Genomic DNA, 16740 nt, shown 5'->3' with positions numbered 1-16740 from the left:
GGGCAATACATTTCACTCCTGCCTTGCAACTCTCTCAGTTTGGTGGTGGTGGGAGATAAATAAAAAAACAAACAGTGCAAGCCTCCCCACTACCCCAAAAGGAAAAACAAAGCCCCTTATTTTAAAACAGTTTAGTACCTCTTGGTTTCTTTTGGGCATTTTTGAAGCTTAGCTTTTGGCATGGAAAGATAACAGCTTTTCTATGATCACTAATCAGGAAAAGCAAATGGAAAATTCCAGGCTTGTGAGACACCTGTACTCCTCCCTCTCTGGCATGCCTTCTCAGCCTGTGTGCATTCTCTCTGCACCCCTGTCTAGTTAAGAGTCTTCTTTATGGAATGCTGAGGCTCCAGATGATTTCCTCCTCTGACTTAGCCTCATGTCCTTTTCTCACTAAAAGAATGCAATTTAGAGAATGCACATGTTCACATCTTCTGTCCACCTCTCCCACGTACACCTCGCTCCTTTGTCTGTGCTACTGGCATTCTTCCACTATTATCTGCACTGCCAGGGCATGTGAACAGGTGGCTGTCTGGGAGGCAGGTGAGGGAGCAGGTCAGATCAATACAACGGGAATGTGGACAAGTTAGCTCTCCCGTGCATGGCTACATGAGTGTGTCCCATGGATTAACTTCCTCATGCCTCGGTTTCTCAAACACTGTGAACTGCTTTGATTAGACTGTATCAGCTCTGAGTCCCTACAGCTCTCAAATGCTCTCATTCAGTATTCTGAAGGCTGTAGACTCAAGTCCTTGGAAACTGAATGGGTCATTTTACTTCTATTTATAATCCATTTTTAATTTTTGCACTCAGTGCTCTATGGAGAAATGTAGATTCTAAATTCTTCCATCCAACAAAGGAGAAGCTCTATTTTAGGCTGTTTGACAGGCAAATATTTCTAACTACATTGAGTTTCCCGTATTATATTTGCTTTGCTTTCTTCCGTCTTTGCCTACAAAAGTAGTTTCTGAAAAGCCATACATGCTTTCTGTGCTGAGGCATAGCAGGAATGAGGCTGCCTTGGCTGAAGGAAGAAGATGGAGCTGATCTCGGGCCCCAGTGGGGCAGGACTGTTTGCCATCTGCTGCACTAGTTGCCTCATCTCCAAATCAGGCCTGGTTTGTAGTTTGCTGCAAATATTAGGAGCTGAGCCACTAGCACTTCCCACCCATGGCAAACCCTGAACCCTTTACACTCAGGCTGCTAGGACAACCCGAAAGCAGGGGGCCACTTTCTATCTTAGGAGAAAAACATGTGCGTTATATGGAAATAGATTTTTCTTCTCCCTTCCTCTCCTTACTCTCAGCCATTTTGAATGCTTCAGACAGAAAGGGAGGAAGGCCTGTCCAAACAAGCTGAGGAAGGTGATGGAATTGTCAGAGACTTCCCCTGCCCCATCGACATAGGCCAGAATGGTTTATTAATGATCCATGGGAAAAGAACAATCGTCCTGCTGGCAGCTTCACATGTAATTAAGCAGCTTCACAGAGAGCTGGCTGCCTTCTCCAGGTCTGGCATCTGCAGACTGCAGAGCTACCTGACACAGTGACACCGGGTTTCTAGTGAAATCTTCCTACTGGGAAAGGGGTGTCCAAAACAGTGACCTAAACCCACTGGACACTGAGGAAACATGAGTGTGATGGCAGTGCTCTTCTGGAAACCTGGCTGTGTGTACTTGGGCTGACACAAAAGACTGTAAGCTCCCTGACGGCAACACCGCAGTCCTGCTGGTCACCATTCTCTGCCCACGCAGGTAAGTAGCTCCCTCTGCTGGGTAGAGGTCATGGCGCAGGGTAAGCTTCTGAGTGGCCCCCCAAGTACTTTCCCCTCAGCCAACAACACTCTCCCCACAGGAGTTTCTGGGAATTGGTTCATGCTGTGCAAGGCAGCAGACTCCACCTCCCTCTGGCCCTCTGCAGCGCTGAACAAAGGACTTTGCTGGGTGCGGTGGGCAACAGTTGCTTCTGTGTCTATATGTGTTAGAGAGCCAACAGAATTCAAACTACAGTACATCAAGAGAAAAGCAGCGAAGTTAACCACGTTTCGCCTTTGTAGTCAGTGAGAACTTCCCTTTTAAGAGCCCTGGGATTCAAAGACCCCTGGTCATCGCACCAGGTGAGTGAAGCAGTAAGTACTTGGCATTCGAGATGCAGTTTTCAAAGTGAGCTCTTCAGTGCATGACGCCGTTAATGTCCTGGGCTGTGGGTGTTCCCATCACCTTCCCCAACAGAGAATCAGAGGGTATTTCACGAGGGGCAACAGACCAACACACAGACACACACGCCCTTCCTGTACTTGTTTCTAGAGTTGAGAAAGCAGTGGATAGATGCAGTCTCCATTCTCCACCCACTGGTAGCTACAGACCCCTCCTAAGCGCCCTTCCTTCACCGTCTGACTCAAGCTTGACCCTCGGCACCCCACATTCCTCCAGGGTGAGCCCATGTGACTACCTGACGTCTCCGAGGGAATAACAAAAGTCTATGTGGGCCGCAAAACCAGAGCTGGTTCACAGGTGCCACAGACTTTTCAGTCCCCACACGCAGTTTACATTCTGTGGGATCACAAAGGAAGGCTGTGCCCTTTGGGACAATGGGAGAGGAAGTGCTGGGTGAAGCGGCGATGTCCGCTCACTGAGCCACGCAGCCTCCTCCTGGGAGTACCGCCCTCAGATGAAGCCTCAGATGAAGCGGAGTTGGACAACAGGCTCCACAGTCATTTCCTTGCTCATTACCTGCAGCCGCCTTCCTCACTCAGCGCTGATTATAGGAGCCAAACCCAGCGGTTCTCTCATTCCTATTAATGCAGCCTAGACACAGGCGTAACCTCGGCTGCAGCTCAGCCACAAGCAGGCAGGGAGAGGTCACTGGTGGCCTGGGAGGAGATGGATAGCTCCTGATGAATGAGTTGGTACTGCCTGCCATTTTTACTTGCCATCACTTTAATCAATAAGGGAAAAGGTGAATTGCTATTGATCTCTTCAACACCTCTCGACGATACTGTACAAATTACAGAAACACAAGGCGGAGGGTGAAAGCATCAGAGAGGAAGGACAGATGAAAGAAGTCGGGGCAGGGTGAGAACGCGGCATCTTCCCAGGGCTGGTCTCTGTGTCGCTGGGTGTCAGGCATGCTTGGGTGCACGTGTGAATGTGTCAGGGAGAGCCCGTCCTCATGCCCGGAAGAGCTGGCCGTGGAGAGTTGTCTCAGGGCCTCCCTCTGCACTTCAGAGGCTTGCCAGGCATCAGGGCGTGGGAAACCATATGGCTCCCCTTGATGCCAGGCTGGAAGTCTGTATGCTGAGAGGCGCTATGGGTCCCAAGCCCTCATGAATTCTTAAAGGTGTCATACTTGAGTGGTGTCTAGCTGGGCTATCTCAACAACTCATATAATCCTGGAGGAGAAAACAAGAATCAAAAGCTTCCAGGGCAAACTCCAGCTTTGCCACACTGATCCCGAGCCTTGGGTCAACAGCCCAAAAAAGCTAGACAGAAGCTAATAAAGTAGAACTGCCTTGTAACATACCTGATGAAGATATAACTTGGTATGTCTTGTATATAACATACTTGATAAAGATCATAGCTCCTGGGGCTCAAGCCTATTCTTTAAAACACCCTGGGCTGAGAGACACATCATAAAGATCAGAGGTCGAGGGTGGGGTCAAAATGTGAGAGGTCTGATCTGAATCCTGGGACAAAGACCGCTCACAGACAGGCAAGATGACACATCTCGGGGTTTAGCATCACAGGTCCATCCCCTATCTCATCAACCAGGTCTAATTATTCAGATGTAGGTGAGAAAGTAAAAAACAAAGCAACCACAGGCCCCTGTCCAGGTCACACAGCCACCTCAGCCTGTGTGTGGTTATTTGCCTTCTACGTGAGTGGGAAGAACTAGGGCTCCTCGGCGCCATGCCGTAATCGCCACCTTTTAGCTCTCTCCAGGCAGAACAGGGCCAAGTGCTCCCATTTTGCAGATGGTAAAACCAAGCAGACAGTCACATATCCAGTATGAAAGAGAACCCAACCTTTAAAACCCAAGTGTGAAAAGGGCAAGAGCCCTTCAGGATGCTCTTGGCACTTTTGCTTAAATGATTCTCCAGAGACAATGACTCAGGGTGTAATTGTGTAATTCTGAAATCAGTGACAACACAGTTCGCCAGTCCCCCCACCTCCCTCCCACAGATACCTGAATGGCCAAAACATAGAGCAAAATGAAATGCAAGTTACAAAGCTGCTGATGTGGTTAGAGTGGAAGTGCTGATATTAGAAGGAGGAAGTGGTTAAGTGCACCCTGGGTGTTTGGAAATGGCCACGTCTGCAGCCCTGTAAGCTGATGAAGGATGAGCTCTGGCTGTCTCTGTCGGGCAGACAGAGAGATTGGCCCTACACTCAGGAGGTGGGAGCATGGCTCTGAGAGGGCACAAAGATAAGAAACACTATTTAGCAAACACCAGTACCCTCCTACAAGGAATCTTCCAATTCCGAAAGTGACCCTATTCTAAAATTACCACGTGGCAAGTGGCCAGGCCAAAAATCCATATCCAATCAGTGGTAATGGACTATTTGTTGCATTTCCTCATATAGGGTTGCAGCACTGCTATAAAAATCCTGGGTCAGTAGTTTTAGATTTATTTAACCAGAGCGGTACCAGCATCCTCGCACTGCTAGCACTGGAAAAACCAGGGAAGAGAAGCAGCTTATGCAGGCTGCTGGTAGTGGTGGAGGGACCTGTTGGGTTTTACTTGCATAATCTTCCCCTTCTAGCTATACATTCAATGCCAAGACCCTCTTCTGGTACCATTAGATAGGATTCCGCTGTATCGAGAGAAGGCAAAGGGAGAAAAGGGAGGCATTATGCTAACCTGGAAGGAAAAATGGCACAGTGAAGCTGTTTTCAATTCAACTTTTTATTCCTGGCTCAGTAGATGGCTTTTGTTCTTGCTGCAGTGACTGTCCCAAAGGATTCGTCTTGGGTCCTTTTCTTGCTCCTTTCAATCCTGATTAACACCTAGATCCTTCTTTAAAGCTTGTGCCTGGTACTCCACTATGCTCCAACCCTCCCATTTAATACAGATCAGAGACACACCTATGGCGATCTTAGACGGTGTGGCCATGGTAAGGTGGTATGGGGACAAAAAAGAGCAAATGCTATTCCATCAGAGGACAAGGAAGCCCAGGCCAGCTAGGATCCCGTATCCCTCATTTTCAAGTCACAGTGACACCAGGAAATGACCAAGGTCAGAAGTCCCATGTAAATGGAAAGAAAGCAGAGAGAGCCCTGAGTATTTGCAGATCGTCCTCTGAATACTCGTATGGCAGTTCAACCGCATGGCAAAGATACTCAGGCCATTATTTCTCAGATGTCTATGAGGCATCTGTAGACTACGGGCTTTGGAGATGGCTGGCCTGATCTGTCCATAGTCAAGTCTAGAAGAGGCTCTGTGCACGGGTTAGGATTCTGGCATCACCTCCAGACCTTTACTTTCCCACTGAATGTGACACTGCCTAAAAAGAAGAGATTCTAACGTGGAGGACCATGCAGAAGCAGAGGCAAACAGACCCTGTTTCTTTAGCCTTTCTTCAGAGAAAAATGACTGGCTAACCCTTGAAGGTACTTAGACAGTCTTTTGAGAACTCAGAGGTCTAAGTGCCAAATCCACTCAACGGGCAGTAGCTCCTAGGAGCCCTGCTTGGAGAAGATTTTGAGCCCTAAACCAAAGCAATGCTGTGTGATTGGAAAGGTCTGCCATGGGCACTAGATTGGGGAGCGGGGTAGGGAGCAAGCACCCTTGCCATCACTGGCCTAAACAGACAGGACTGGCATGTGACGACTCCTGGTGAGGACTACCCATTGTTCTTTGTTGATTCTAATATGAATGCTGCTCCCCCCATACGTGCCCATGCCTAGCCTGCCTCCCTACTCTGGGTGTCATGGTTTGTCCACAGTGAAGCTCTAGTCCTAGATTTTAGCTCAACTCTGAGAGGAGAATTTTCATTCATAATAAAAATAATGACACAAGCTGTTCGCCAAGTGTTTAATACTTACTTACCAGGGCACCAGTCCTGGGAATTTTACCTAGTTACACGATCTCCACACCAACCCTAGAGAGAAGGAGCCTTTGCTGTGGGCGAGGGAGTAAGGTTAGCAGCACCACTGTACTGTGCAACCTTAGGAGCACCATTCTACTAAATTCTATTATGCACTGAGACTGCTCGGGATTTAGAGAAACTAAGGATCATGTCCAAGGTCATTTAGTAAGGGTGAAGCTGGAATAAGAACGCAGGTCTGACTCTGCACACATTATTAACAGAGTTTTAAGTGATCAGGAGGGGGGAAAATGTTCCTAAACGTTTTGGACATGGGTCTGAGGATGAACTTACCCTTCCTGAATAAGTGACACGTGTTGTTCAGACCAGGTTAGAGTATCTGCTGTTAATTCTCAAGCCTGCTCATAATCTTATTTCATGCACCACAGCATTTCATAACAGACCACTGGTCACTTTCATTTCCAAAATCCATTTAAGTTCAGCTGACCAGAAACTGTCACAGGTGGAGTAGCAAGTGGGAAGTTCATCAATAAAGCCAGATTTGGAACACAGAGAATCTTGTCTAGTCCTTGGCAACAGACACAAGGAGTGGGCATGCTCATGGCAAAAAGAGGGTGGGGTTACGGCTGGCTCATCCACTATAACAGTCACTACTGTGTCCTTGGAGGAGTCACATGTGAAACACCAGAATGTTCATATTACCTGAAGAGCAAATAAAATGTACAGTCTGCTTACTCGTTGCTGGCAGCTCTGGCAGCCCTGCTACTGTATATTAAGGGCTGTGTTCTAAAAAGATATCAGTTGAATTATGTAATTTCAAGGAGAAGATATTAACACTCAGGCACCGGATGTGTCTGGGAATGGTTAGGACGAACTAAAAAGGGAGCTATGATGCCTGAAGAACCCCAAATATGCCAGCATGAAAGCTCATGCTCAAATCTACATGGTGTGCTGGCCAGGGTGCTGGGGTCCTGTGTGAAGCTCTTCTGGAAACAAGAGAATGGGGCAAGTCTGCATGAGGTCATCTTAAGTGTGGAAAGTAAGTATGATCTGCCAGTAAGAAGATATGAAATAAAGAACTATTTTCCAAGTTAGGCTCCCAGAAGTAAAGGGACAGATTTCACAAATAAGGGATTTCATCTAAAAAAAGTTTGGAGCTGCTTTTCTATTATATTATTATATTAAGGATATTAGCTTCCTTTTTTCTTTTTTCCTTTTTCTTTCTTTTTTTTTTTTTATTTTTTTTTATTTTTTTTTTTTAAAGATTTTATTTATTTATTTGACAGAGAGAGATCGCAAGTAGGCAGAGAGGCAGGCAGAGAGAGAGAGGAGGAAGCAGGTTCCCCGCTGAGCAGAGAGCCCGATGTGGGACTCGATCCCAGGACCCTGAGATCATGACCTGAGCCGAAGGCAGCGGCTTAACCCACTGAGCCACCCAGGCGCCCTCCTTTTTCTTTCTTAAAGAGAACTCTTACCAAAGCTCAAGAAGCAGTGCATATTCAGGATGACTGAAGAGGTAAGACAAACCAGGAATTATTGTTAGGGGCATCTGATTCAACTAAATTAAAATAAATGGCACCCAGCTCTCCTAGCACAATCCTTACCTATGAGGAGTCCAGAACTCTCCTACCTCCTGACAGAATTTTTCCATTCGTTCTGGGTCACAGGCTCTACCTAGCTATACAGAAGGTAGACCAGTATGTGCCTGGCAATAGCCGTTGTCCACAGGGATGGCTCATAAAGAAATTGATGTCAGATAGGCAGATAATACTGAATACCATAGGTGGCAGGAGTTCTGCTCAGCAAAGTTCTGTCTGAAGGCTCTTCATGACCTTGTGTTCGTAATGGTAATCTTGTGGTGAACTAATACGTGTAATCTCTGATGGCAATCAGTACCCAGTTTACTCATTTCCAGGCTTCATTATTTTTTTTTTTTAAGAATTTATTTATATGTCAGAGAGAGAGAGTGTGTGTGTGTGTGAGCACAAGCAGGGCGAGTGGCAGGCAGAGGGAGAAGCAGGCTCTTTGCTGAACAAGTCCCGACGTGGGACTCGATCCCAGAGTCCTGGGATCATGACCTGGGCTAAAGACAGATGCTTAACCGACTGAGCTGTCCAGGTGTCCCTCCAGGCTTCAATTCAGATGAGGTTTAAATCAAGTATTGTGGACTAATCTAGCAGAAAGACACAAGAGGAAGCCATGCTTGAGCCTTCTGCATCTTTACTCTCTGACTGATGTGGGTCAGAAGTAAAGGTGGAGAGGAAAAATCAGTCCAGGGACCCACCTCAGCATTGCAAAGGAACCTGCTTATGGAGGAAACATCTGTCAGGTCTAAGGGCTATACTTCCTATTTCCTTTTCCCTAGGAGGAACAAAGTGAACTGGCAGAGGAAACGTCAGAGTCTCTTAAGGAAGAGTTTACAGTAGTAAGGACCAATTCCTCAGGGAAAGGAAGAATCCCTCTGACGAAAAGGATTTCTTCCCTGAGTCAATTATATCCTTGAGACCTTCCCTACGTGTCCCCAAGGAGGCCAAATCTCTTGTGGCCCTAAACCTTGTTTTGTCTTGTTCTGTCCCCAGTCCCAACGGCCAGGCTGGGATGTGAACATTAGTCTCGGGAGGGCAGTGAGGCCTATCAAACTTTACCAGTCAGCCTGTATGACATAATTACAGGTAATAGGATCTTGGCCAAGCCAATGAAAAATAAGGCCCTGCAGCTATTTCAGAAGAATGGATGCAATTCTATGCTTGACTGGCTATGAAAGTTCCAAGCAGAAGAATAGGGAAACAGACAACAGCCGAGCTGAGCCAGCAGCTTTGCAGAGAGGAATCCCACTGGAGCCAGCACACTATTGGCACCCATCAGCACATGCTGCTGAGCTAGCCTGGGGAAGGCTACTGGTGACCGGCTGCCCGGGAGCATTAAAGCTGAGAGGGGAGACCCAAGCAGCCCGGGGATGGGAAAAAAAAGGGCGACACGACAATACCCTCCGTTCTTCACTTATACCTTACCTCCTCCCATTGGGATGCCATTTTCACTTAGGGGCCGGAATGGGAATTGAGGGCCTTCCTTCCAGCTTTTAGAGATACCTGGCAAGGGCCAAGAACCCAGAAATGAAGGGGCTTTAAGTAGGGAGGTAACAGCCTAGTGTTCACAGGGGGCTTGCAGCCTATCACTGAACAAGAACTGGTTGACTTGAACGTCAAAATAAACCCTTCGCCTCACTTAATAGTTTGATCCACAAAAGCAAAGGGTGGGAAATATACCAGGGAGGAAAAGAGATGAGTAGCCTACTGGGAATAGGATGAAGGGACATTAATGATTTCTATTTGAGCACTGCAAGTTTTTCAAAACACTCATATATCATGATCTCATTACCTTTAAGAATCTTGGCTAGAAAGCTCGGGAGACCCAGGGTCCCAAAGTAAGAGTAGAGTCAGGTCTTGGTAATGTACTTTTTCAAAGAGAAGCTCCTGAGTTAGTGGCTGTGTGTCTGGCCTCAACACTCCAGTCTTCCTCCCCGGCCCACAAATGCTGAGCTTAAAGACTTTCCCAAAGAACTACAAAGGACAACAAAAGAGCAGTCCTTTTCCCCCATCTCTAGAGTTTGGTCACAGGGAACCAAGCAGTAGATTTAATGAATGTCCATCTATTAAGTATCTCCTATACACTAGGCAAAGTACAAAAAACACAAGGACAAAAGTATGGATCCTATCCTTGAGAAGCTTACAGTCTGGACACATAGATCCCTGTAAAATTACTGGTCAGTGCATGACAGATGTGTGCAAAGGAGGCTAAGGGGACAAAAGGAAGGGCATCTCAACCAGTCTGGGAGATCAAGGAAAACCTTTCCTGAAAAGGTGTATCCTGGAAGATTAGGTAGGAATAAGAAAGCAAAAAAGGGAGATGGTTGGTATACTGGGGGGAAGTATGGGTTGATCTAAAGAGTGGGAGAGATGAAATGGAATGGTAAATATGGGGAACTATGAGAATAAGGTCAGTGAAATGAGCAGTGGTAAGACACGAAGTTGGAGAGGTAATCAAGGATATATGTAAACTAAGGAGATAAGACTTTATCCTAGAGGCAATGGGGAGTTACGTATTTCCAAATGGATGCACTTACCAGGTATGTCTTTTAAGAAAGATGAGAAATAGGAATATGGATATATGTGATCAACCTGAAATGGAGCAAGACAGGTCAGAGAGGAATCATTATTAAAACAAAACAAAACAAAACAAAAAAACCCCAAAGAGGGCGCTTGGGTGGCTCAGTTGGTTAAGCAACTGCCTTCAGCTCAGGTCATGATCCCGGAGTTCCGGGATCAAGTTCTGCATCGGGCTCCCAGCTCTGTGGGGAGTCTGCTTCTCCCTCTGACCTCCCCTCTCATGCTCTCTCTCACTCAAATAAATTAATTTTAAAAGTCTTTTTTAAAAAAAAAAAGAAAAGAAAAGAAAAAAGAAAGCCCACAAAAGTCAAACCAACAGATGAAGCCAGAATCAGGCAACTGAAAAATGTTAAAAACTGTGACAAGAGAATACGTATTTTGGGAAGGTGTGGCCATTGCAAATCTCTTGGATCCCCCTGGAGTCTTGTGAGCTTCCAGAATCAGACTCAGTTGTTCTGTACTGGAGAGGAACCCTCAGTTTAATTGCTGGACCTTTAGGGACATTCTTTTCAAATTAATTAGGTCCAGATATTTGAGGGTGGAGAAAGGACATAACACTGCTAAAAGAACGACCACATTCTAATAGAAATATTGGCAAAATCTGGGGAAGAAAAAGCACCTGATTTGGAGTGTAGATGTTTGGGTTTTGGTGTTTGCTCTACAACAAACTCTGTGAACGGAGGCAGGTCGCTGTGCATCTCAGCTTCCTGAACTGTGACACTGGGATAATACTTCTCATGTAGTTTTGCTTTGAGATTAAAATGAAAGATTATATATGAAAACACTTTTACACTAGAAAATACTATATAAACGGAAAGCCTGATCACTATTAAGACAGGAGGTCCTGACCTGAGCCCCCTTCAAAGAAAATAGCCTTTAGGGAAAACAAACTGAAAGACCACTCATGGAGGATGAACCATCAAGAGTGTGTGGGGTGCTAAGAGGAAAGCTTTAGCCTCCAACAGCTTACACTTCCCAGAGTAAGAGGGTGGTTTAGAAAGGTGACCTTGCTGCATTCCCTTTTCCCTGGGCAGTGGCAGAGATAATCTAGAATAGGCTGTTCTTTGCAAATGAGTGAAACGTTGGTAGACAGCTGGCTTGCCTTCCCAGCAGGTCATTATTCGTGGCTCAGCGAGGGTTACGGAACACGGGGACAGTCTGAGAGCAGGGTCTCGCCAGTCTTATGGACACCGGGTTGCACTCACTCTTCTGGGTTTTCCCCATGGCTTGAACTATCCTTATTACTTTCATCCAGGAATCTAACTTTGCTACTGTTTCTCCTCCCACGTGTCTCCTGGACAGGGACGGGACCCGCATGGGCAGTTGGGAACAGGAAGGGTGAGAGCATATACCACAGCACTATGGGGAAATGTGGAGAAACAGTTTCAATGGTAAACTGCTTGGACCGTTTATTATCTTTCTCAGACAAGATGCGGCACACTTGCGGTAAAACCAAAAACCAAGAAACCATTTTTCTTTTATTCTAAGGTTTCTTTCCCAAACAGCTCCCCATAAATACACACCAGTATTCACTGCCAAGTCCATACTCCTCCGAAACGTAAATACGCGTTCTTCAGACAGCAACAGTTGCTTGTGATCTTTTGTGCATCTTTGGTTTAAAAAAAAAACAAAACAAAAACGGGGTCGTGGGAGCAAGGGGATCCAGGGCTTTTGCCCTGCCTGCTGCGAGCTGCAGCAGGGGCTCCCCAAGGAGGCATCCCCCCTTTCGATGCCAGCAGGAGGAAGGGAAATAGGTCAGGGCAGCAGCCAGAGTTTTCAGCTTAGGATGTCCAGCACAAGGACATTTTCCAGGCAGCAGCAAAGGGTAATTTCTGAGATCTCAAGAGGACAAAAAGGTCACTTAGAAAGAGTCTTTGAAATGATCACCAAACCTCCAACATCCTACCTCCTGCCCCGGGGAAATGTATCTCTTACAGCCTCGAACTGGGAAGAGGGTTAAACTGTGGTACTGATCTCTTTTCACGCCTTAGAGCCCCCTCTCTGGGAGGGCATGGTTTGCTGACAGCGACCACAACGCCATGCAGGCAGCAGTGGGTCAGTGAGCGAGTGCCGGTGAGCTGGCCTTCTGGCAAGGTGTGAAGAGATCCCCCGGGGACTGCTTTATTCACAGGAAGGGCCTCAAAAGGAAGAGGATGGCTTTGGATTGCCAGATCAATGTTTTAGAAAGGAATACCGGGGCGGTAAAGAGTCCGCCGGAACCACATGATAACTGGAGCTCAAAAACTGGGAGTTTGCACATTTAAGCCAGTTATCTACCCATTAGCTAACACTCACCACTACTTCTGGGAAGATGCTAGCGATGGGCACAGTTCCCCATCTGGGAAGCTACACCAGATCTTCCTGTCCTTGGCAGTGCGGCACAGAACTGCCTGAAAGAGGCAGCTGTGTTGCGGGAGGGGGGCCCACAGCTCATGCCATCCAGTGGGACACAGCGCTCATATAGCTCACAATCCCAGCTACAGCAATGGACACAATGATCTCACTCTGTGTGGCCCAGAAGGAACCCAGCCTCAGAGGCAGAGGACATGAAAGCAAATTGTCACTTTCAGGGATGCAAGCTATTTAAACCAACCAACACAGCCTGTTGTACTTACTGTACAAGGGACAGCAAACTTCTTGTGATAAAAAGATAAGTAAGTATTTTAGGTTCTGCAAGCCTTATGGTCTTTGTCGTCACTATTCAACTCCACTGTTAAGAGGATGAAAGCCGTAGACTACAGTACATAAAACAATTAGTGTGGCAGTGTTTCACTAAAACTTTATTCACGAACACTGACAGTGGGCTGACTTGCCCACCCCTGTTACATCCTAACTGAGTCAGCCTGGGAAGAACTGTTGAGCTAACTGGATTTCCTTTGAGTAAAATTAAGTATGAAGTCCTTTCAGAGTTCCTTGGCTGCTTTGGCCTTCAAGGCCACAAAGAGTGAAGTAACAAGCTGGCGTCTAAATTGCTCTTTCTCTTGCCCTAGAGCAGCAAGGCCTGAACACCCAGACCCCTAACCTGGAACAGTCTTCCCAGACTCCTAGCTCAGGGAAAGGAACAAAAGACAACTGGAGTGCCTGGGTGGCTTGGTCAGTTAAGCGTCCACCTTCGACTCAGGTCATGATCCCAGGGTCTTGGGATCGAGTCCTGCATGGGGCTCCTTGCTCAGCAGGGAGCCTGCTTCTCCCTCTGCCTCTGTCCTACTCCAACCCCGCCCGTGCTCATTCTCTCTCTCAAATAGATAAATTAAAATCTTAAATAAATAAATATCTTAAATATTATAAATAATATTTATAAATAAATAAATAAAATCTTAAAATCTTAAATAAAACCTTAAAAAAAAAAAAAGACAATGGGAACCAATGACTAAGGAGAAGGACCACATAGAAAAACAAAGAAAAAGAAGAAATACAATGAAAGGTGACAGGAAAGACAGGAAAACGGGGCTGAGTGGTGGCCAGGAAGGTCAGTAGTTCCGTGCTAACTGGTGTCACTGTAAAACACACTGAAGGAAGGCAAGGCTATCAAGCCTCCAGATAATGGGGGCCATCCGAAATGTAAACAACAGACTTGTGAGACACTCCGGCAGCTTCCACAGGAGGCTATGGGATGGAAAGACTACACCTCTCTCTTTACTGAAACAAAGAAAAAGAGAGGCAGCAATTTCTGCTCTGGCTACCCAAAGCCAAGAAAATGCACTTCATAAACAGGGAGTCAGGATCCTGTACCCATGCTCTGCATTTGCTCCCCAGCAGGGGGGCTGCCCTAAGGGCAATGTCCATTATAGGCTCTCTCCCACACTACATCTTTTCCCAGTCAGCTTACTGGTTCATGTAGGTGAGTCAAACCTGACGGAGGCACCACTGTGAAATCACAAAGGGAGTCCAGGACACGCTGTGAAATCACAGCATCAGTGAGCTTCTCCTTTCCTATGTGATACTCCAAGTTTCAAGTAACTGGGAAAAGTAGGCAGGGGACAGACAAATCCTTGTCAAAAGTAAGATACTAAAAAAGAAAAATTTAAAGGGGAGGGATGGGGGCATGGTCAAGGGCAATCACATCATCACAATACCTGATTACCTGAACTAAAAGCTGACTGTCAAGGAACAGGCACAAGGCACAAAAAATCCTGCTCAACCAGGGCCATCACAGCAGCAGCTCCACCCCAGAAGTGCCCCCCACCCCCACCCCAGGAGCACAACAGAGGCGGCCGGAAGGTAAGAGGCTATGAATCCACACTCAGGCATCCAGACAATCAGGCCGCACTGTCTCCTAAGGGCAAGGAGGCATCTCTGCATCCAGGAATGCCATTGCATCAGGCTCTTCCAGATCCCTGCTGGGGCAGAAGGAAGAAGACCAAGAGGAATGTTCTCCAGGAAATTATATGGAATAAAAATATAGACTGAAGTTAAGTGAATAAACCTAGAATGAAACAAAAACTGCTTGTCATTCCTACACTATTCAGAAAACAGTTTTCATATATATATAATGAAGAGAAATGCCCAGGAGGACAGTCTAGAACCGGTTCCTTTAGTAAAAACTTCCAAGTTATCCTGAGTTTAGGCCACACTCCTCTTTCCTGTGGATAAAGACCCTGCAAAGCAGTCAGGCCAGATAATCATATAAGCAGCTAAGAAAATGCAGAAAGTTTCTATATCAAGAGATCCCAGCTTTGGGCTCGGCAAGATTGTAGCACTACAACCAAGAAAGCTAAGCATCAAATCTGAATTAGACTAAGATCTGCAAACTCACTCACATGCCAGGGGCATCCAAGAAGATGGGGAAAAATTTATCTTTTTCCACAATCAAATATCAGCAAACATACAGACAAGGGTAAGGTCAGACTAACTAAGAGAGTGAAAGAGCTTTGGGCCACTCCCTCTGTTCAGTGGTCAGTATTCTCTGACACCCTTGTGCCTTTGGGTACCATCAGCAGGCCAGAAACATGATCAGGTAGAAAAGTGGCTGGGGAAACAAGAGTTGAAAAAGAAAGGGAAAGAAACTTTGGGAAATGTGAAACAGCAGGGGAAGACGGCAGTGAGAAACGGGAGGGCAACAGAGAAGTGGCGCGAGGCAGGGAAGCGACGAGAATGCTGCCGCCACAGCTCTCAGGCAACCCGGGAAAGCCTTTCCTCCCTCTGTCCAGCCAGCAGCTGTTGCTGCTACCTCTGGGATGTCTTTAAGTTACAGACCCCGGAGGGACTCCCCTGCTTTTTCCAACCCAGAAGTGCTCTGTAGTTCATTATCCAAAGGCCTACACTGAGGAAATTATAAAATATCTGCCCCTTCTACCTGATGACCGCGCCCCACACTGCAACAGTTACCAAGAGACAACTGGAGTGTTTGGATTCTTAAAATACTTCTCCAGCAGGGGCTATCTTTAATTGATAAAAGTTTAAGCTACATTGTGCAGTTACAAAATAGAGGGGTCGGAGGGGGCGCCTTGGTGGCTCAGTTGGTGAAGCAACTGCCTTCAGCTCAGGCTGTGATTTCTGGGGTCCCAGGATCACGTCCCGCATCAGACTCCCCGCTCAGCACTAGTCTGCTTCTCCCTCTGACCTTCTCCCCTCTCCTGCTTTCTGTATCTCTCACTCTCAAACAAATCTTAAAATAAAATCTTAAATAAAATCTTAAAAAACAAAAACAAAAACAAAATAGAGGGGTAGGGGAAGTCACTTTGCATGCCAACACGGGGATTTCTTTTACATGAACATAAACATCTCTTACCAAAACCAAAGTAGGGGTCAATGTGAGACTGAAGAGATGACGAGGGGGCAAGCACTCGCATCCCCACCCCGCCGTACGGACGGCTGACAGAGCTGGTGCGATGCCCAGGAAGCTGCAGTTTGTTTTCGGGAACTGGAACTCACAGCTCCTGGACTAAGAATTCAGGACGTCTTTTGCCACACAATTTTCTTTCACGAAATGGGAAGGTAAGTGTTAAAGAAATCCCAAAGATGGCAACCAAAAGCAAATAGTACTGCTCAGCCAGCAACCAAAGGGGGTTTTCTGCAGGCCAGGACAGTCCAACGCGGTATCCTGGGCTACCCTGTTCTCTTGTGCCTTTAGTACCCAATATATTCACTGGTGATTCAAATCAAAGTGAGAGATGCCGAAGCTCATGAACGTCCCAAAGCCCACACGTCTGATCTCAAAGACCTACAAAGACCCAGGAACAAGCGAACCTCCTGGACCCCATAATCTTCTAGCTCTGTGCATATTATGATACTGCCTGAAAGCTGAAGAGACGCTATGGGTTTGATTGTAAAAGAAATGAGGACAAAGGCAGATCTAAAATCCTCAGCCTGAGCCCGGCACACTCCCCCACTGTTCCTTTTTTGTGCCCACCGAGCAGGATGAATGACTGGAACACTCCTGGAAAGAAGATGGATCCGTTGACTATGACTTGATAAAAAATTAGCAGGTAGATGGACACCACAGCCGCTGAGAAGCCTAACTCCCGCCTGTGAGAGCCAGCCCAACAGGCAGAAACAGAAATACAATTAAATTAAGTCAGAAAACCC

At 46.6% G+C, this 16740-nt stretch overlaps 1 protein-coding gene across 1 annotated transcript in view; it reads right to left on the bottom strand.

Annotated features, from left to right (window-relative positions):
- The window catches only part of SND1 (staphylococcal nuclease and tudor domain containing 1), a 415583-nt gene that overhangs the window by 82377 nt on the left and 316466 nt on the right, over positions 1 to 16740 (bottom strand). The window lies entirely within an intron of this gene.

This window comes from Neovison vison, chromosome 4 (genome assembly GCF_020171115.1).
Source record: "Neovison vison isolate M4711 chromosome 4, ASM_NN_V1, whole genome shotgun sequence".
Lineage (NCBI taxonomy): Eukaryota > Metazoa > Chordata > Mammalia > Carnivora > Mustelidae > Neogale > Neogale vison.
Note: the sequence above shows the minus strand (reverse complement) of the source record. Positions and strands in the feature narration are given on the sequence as shown.